This window comes from Bos javanicus, chromosome 4 (assembly GCF_032452875.1).
Source record: "Bos javanicus breed banteng chromosome 4, ARS-OSU_banteng_1.0, whole genome shotgun sequence".
In the NCBI taxonomy this organism is placed as follows: domain Eukaryota; kingdom Metazoa; phylum Chordata; class Mammalia; order Artiodactyla; family Bovidae; genus Bos; species Bos javanicus.
This window is the reverse complement of record NC_083871.1, coordinates 113832012-113837101: the sequence shown is the minus strand read 5'-3', so window position 1 is coordinate 113837101 and position 5090 is coordinate 113832012.

The following is a 5090-nucleotide window of genomic DNA, read 5'->3' as shown; positions in this document are numbered from 1 at the left end:
ACTTACTAGATCCATCTTTCATTTCTCTCTTGGGTAGGTCCCCTGTCGTTGGATGGGCTGAGCCAGCTGGGATCTTCGAGCTCCTTGGGGGTTGTTTAATTGGAAAGTGGGAAAAGCGGAGACCACTTGCCTTATGGTTGTTTGGAGGCCTGTTCCTCTGAAGGACCTTTCTAGTAATTTTTGGAGGGCCTTTTCTCCTAAATGAGTGGTGGCATGTAAGGAGTTAACCAACTTCCATTGGAGGTTCCCAGGCAGAAGAAGGAGTCCCTCCTTTTGGAACCACCCCATATGATCTTCTTGAAAGTCCTCACTCTTAGCTTTAAGAGTCTCGCCTTCAGGATATGAAGGAGTTTCTGGCAGATTAGTCTGTGGAACTAGGGTGGCAACCCCTATTAGGTCATTGTTCTGTAATGTTGCTCTCTTAGCTGCCTGATCAGCTGCTTGGTTCCTTCGTGCCACTTCCGTACTCCCTTTTTGGTGTCCTTTACAGTGGGAGACTGAAACCTCAGTGGGCAGATGGACCGCCTCCAAGAGTCTAAGAATTTGCTCCCCATATTTGATTGGGGACCTTCGGGTGGTCAAGTGGCCCCTTTCTTTCCAAACAGCAGCAGGTGCATGTAGCACCAGAAAGGCATATTTGGAGTCAGTGTAAATGGCTATTCTTTTTCCTTTTTCCAGTTCTAAAGCTTGAGTCAGGGCTATGAGCTGAGCTAATTGGGTTGAAGTACCTGGTGGCAGAGGCTTAGCCTCTATGATCTCAAAATTGGAGACTACTGCATATCCAGCTCTTCTTTTTCCATCTAAAATAAAGCTGTTTCCATCAGAGTACCAGATTTCCTCAGGATTGGTCAGAGGATCTTCTGACAATCCCTCTTGGGGTTTTGTCCAGTAGTCCAAGGTTTCTAGACAAGAGTGGAAGGGGAGAGAGCCCTCAGGGGTAGACAGGAGGGTGGCTGGGTTAAGAACCTCACAAGGGGATATAGTGAGGCCTGGATTTTCCACCAGCATTACTTGATATCTGAGGATTCTTTGATCAGACATCCATAAATGGCCTCTCACATGTAGGAGTTGTTTTACTTGGTGGCTGGTAAAAATAGTTAGTTTGCCCCCCAAAGGAGAGTTTTAAAGCATATTCTATCATGACTGCAATAGTTGCAAGATTTCGAAGGCAGTTGCCAGCCTCAGGTGGTTGGATCGAGCCTCTTGCATAAGTAAGCTACAGGCTGGGGCTCAGATCCCAACCTTTGAATTAACACTCCCAAGGCTATTCCCTCTCTTTCGTGGACATAAAGTTGGAATGCTTTTTCTGGGTCTGGCAACCTTAAGGCAGGTGCCTGAGTTAAGGCTTGTTTTAGTGTAGCCTCTGCCTTCTTTTGAGGAGTTCCCCACATCAATGGGATTGAATCATCTCGTCCCTTTAAGCTTTCATATAAGGGCTGGGCAATTAGACCATAGTTGGGTATCCAGATTCTACAATACCCAGTTAGCCCCAGTAAAGCTCGCAGTTGTTTTCGAGTCGTGGGGGAGGGCAACTGTACCTGATCAGAGGACAGCCTCCTGGACCCGATGTAATCTGAACTCCCTGGTAAGTGACCTTTGTCTCAACCATCTGTGCCTTAGCACGGGAGACTTTATATCTCCTTTCTGCCAAAATGTTTAGAACCTGAATTGCATGTTGTTGGGCATTTTTCTCATCTGGAGAGCAGATTAGTAGGTCATCTACGTATTGTGATATTTTCCCATTATGTTCCAGGTCCCAGATCTAGGAGATCCCGGCTAAGGGCCTGTCCAAACAAGTGGGAGCTATCTCTGAACCCCTGAGGTAATACTGTCCAAGTCATCTGTTGGTGTTTTTCTCCTGGGGCCTCCCACTCAAAGGCAAAAAGATATTGGGATTTTTTATCCAGTGGTATACAAAAAAAAAAAAAAAAGCATCTTTGAGATCCAAGACTGTAAACCACTTGGCACTGGGTGGGATTTCTCCCAAGATTACATAGGGATTGGGTACTGTGGGTTGGAGGGGGACTACAGCTGCATTTATGATCCGGAGATTTTGAACCATTTACCAGGTTCCATCCTTTTTCTTTACTGAGAGGATTGGGGTATTACATGGTGAATTGGTGGGGACCCATAGCCCACAACAAAGATTTTATTTATTAAAGGCTGTAGTCCCTCCCAAGCCTCTCTTTTGAGGGGACATTGTTTCCGGTTAGGAAACCGAATGGGATCTCGGAGGACAGTGATGACTGGTTCAGCTTGGTGGGCTCGTCCAGGAATCCCCTGGTCCCACATCTGGGGGCTAATTTTGTCCTCCCATAGTTTTTGGTCCCTCTCTATTGGAGAAGGTGTAATGGGATTTTCAGTAGTAACCAGGAGCTGTAGGGCTCTAGGGGCTGAAAAGCTTCCCATCACAAGGGTGGTCTCCTGTTTAGTGAGTGTATCTCTTTCCATTAAGGGAGTAGGACACTCAGGGACCACCAGAAACTGGCGGGAAAATATTTGTCCATCCCAGCAACAAAGAAGTCCTCAAGTGAATCTTTTTGTAATTGTTTTTCCTGGAGCACCCAAACTAGTACAGATATGGGAGGAGAAGGCTCCCGAGTAGGAAGTCAGGACAGAGTAGCAGTCCCTGTGTCAACCAAGAAATTCTCGGACCTATCTGCCTCATCCAATTGTGCCCTTGGCTCCATCCTCATGGTGGTTATCTGTGACAGGTGGGCTGGCTGAGGTGGACTGCTTCAGTCCTGTTGAACCATCGTGAGGGAAGGCTTGGTGCTTGACCTTGAGGCTCTTGGGTCCTCAGGGCAAAGTGCCACCCAATGTCCCAGTTGATGGCATTTGTAGCAAGCCATTTGAGGAGACTTGTCACGGCTTGGACACTCTTTGGCCTAATGCCCCATCTGCCTACAGACTAGGCATTTGCTTCGTGCCTTGTCCTTTAAGGACTCAGGGTTTGAAATAGGGCTTCCGTGTAGGGCGGCCAGCATCTGGGCATGCCTTGTCTCTTTCCTTCTCTCCCTCTCCTGGGCCTTGGCCTCCTTCTCCTGTTCTCTGTTATAAAAGGTATTGGTGGACCATCTCATCTGTCTGGACCATCTCATCTAAAGGAGAAGCAGGGTCCTGCTGCTAATCTGATGCACACTAGGACAGGAATTTGTCCTTTAAAATCACCTGTCCCTCGTAAGAGTCTAAGTCCAGATTGGTAAACTTTTGGAGGGCTTCTTTTAGCCTTTCCAGAAAGGCAATGGGGTTCTCATTGGGCTCTCGAGTTATTGCTGAGACTGGGCATAGTCCCACAAGTAATAGGCTTCCTTTTATTTCCATGGGTGGACTTTCTTAGGGGTGAGTCATTCTGAAGCTTATCCTACCCAGTACTGTTGCAACCTGAGAGCCAGGCATCCCCAGGTCAGGGTGAAGATCCCCAGGCAGGCTGAGGCATGACAGCCTCCTGGAGATCAAATCCCCGGACAGGTCAAGGCTCGAGGTCCTCCCGAGAATTGGGTTCCTGGGCAGGTCGAGGTGTGACGACCTCCTGGGACCCCTGGACTGGCAGATCCCTGAGCAGGTTTAGGTGTGACAACCTTTCGAGGACCAGACCCCTAGGCAGGTCAAGGCAGGTTGACCTCCTGGGACCCCCAGACTGGAGTTGGGCATCTCCAAGGTCTCCAGCATGACCAGTGCTGGGTAGGATTAAGAGGTTGTGATTTTAACTCATTGCCAGTTTGTTCACGACAGATGGGAATAGATATCATGATGTAAAGCAATCCAAGCCTGTGCCCTGAGACTGGGAAACAGTGAAACAGTCACAAGCCTTGTCCTCTTACTGTTCTAAGGGATTTAAGTCATTGATTTCTTCCCCTAGTCCTCCTTAAGAGCAGGTTAGGGTGTCTCCACAGGTAAATATTTCGTTGTCATAGACCCACGTTAGGTAATAACGGAAGTAGTGACAAATGAGTGGGTTATCTGGCCCTGTTAGGGACATGAAGGTATTTTAATAATAGGCTGGGTGGAGCAACATTGCCTACAAGGGGGCAGGGTCCTGATTGTAGGAGTTAGTCATTGGCTTAAGAACAAATTTGTCAAGAGGCAACAGACCAAATGTTCCGTAAAAGTGGAGTGGAGATTTGATCCAGGGGTATTATTGTAAATTTAGGAGAATGGTGGTAAGGGTTTGAGCCCAAACGGCCTGCAGGGCTAACTCCCAAAGTGGCAAACATTATCCCTGGAAGTCCAATTGCCTTTGAAGGGATGCCAACTGATGGACTTATAGCAGGCATTGTGTGCCTGTCCCCCACCCTAGGGGGTTCACTGAGAGATGCTGATGTTGCACACTTTGTAGGAAACATGGAAGATGAAGGCTTGAATATCTAGATGGATTGGATATTATACAGTATTTCCCTTCCAAGGGCCAGCTATTTTCTGGTTGTCCCTCCAGAAGATTGTAGAGGTGACATTGTGGGCCTGGATGGGGCTTAGGAAAAGAGCATGAAACAGGAGGGAAGGGGGCAGGGCACGACCTTTGAAAGAAGCACATAGCACAGGGACATAATGTAAATCGATTAAAATCAACTGGGTCCAAGATGACAAGTCAAATTCAAGTAAACCTTAATCCCCAATCTGTAAGCCAAAAGACACACCCAGAGCTCCAAGGCACTGTCAAAAGGTGGAGGAGGGGGTGATTCCCCAATGGTTGGGATGATCCTCCCCCTCATCAGCATATGAATTCATTTTGGCTAGCAAAACCTAGCCAGGCAGCATTCCATGGCCAGAGCCCTTGTCCTCAGCAATGGCCCACACCCTGAAGACTGCGCTTCTCTCTGAATCCTAACAAATCCACCTCTTACTTATTGCTTTGTCTCTCACTGAATTTTTGCAATGAGACATCAGAGCCTGAGCTTCATTAGGTCCTGAAGCCAGGCATTCTGGGTTTTGGCCAGGCTCAAGTCTCAGGAGAGATCTGAAGGACAGGAGGAAAAAGCAGTGGGAAAACCATGCCAAGGAATCCCCTTCATAGCCTGCTGAAAATTCTGCTAAATATCTCAAATCTTACTGGTGCTCACAGTTTTCATTGGCCTGATCCTTGGCACAAA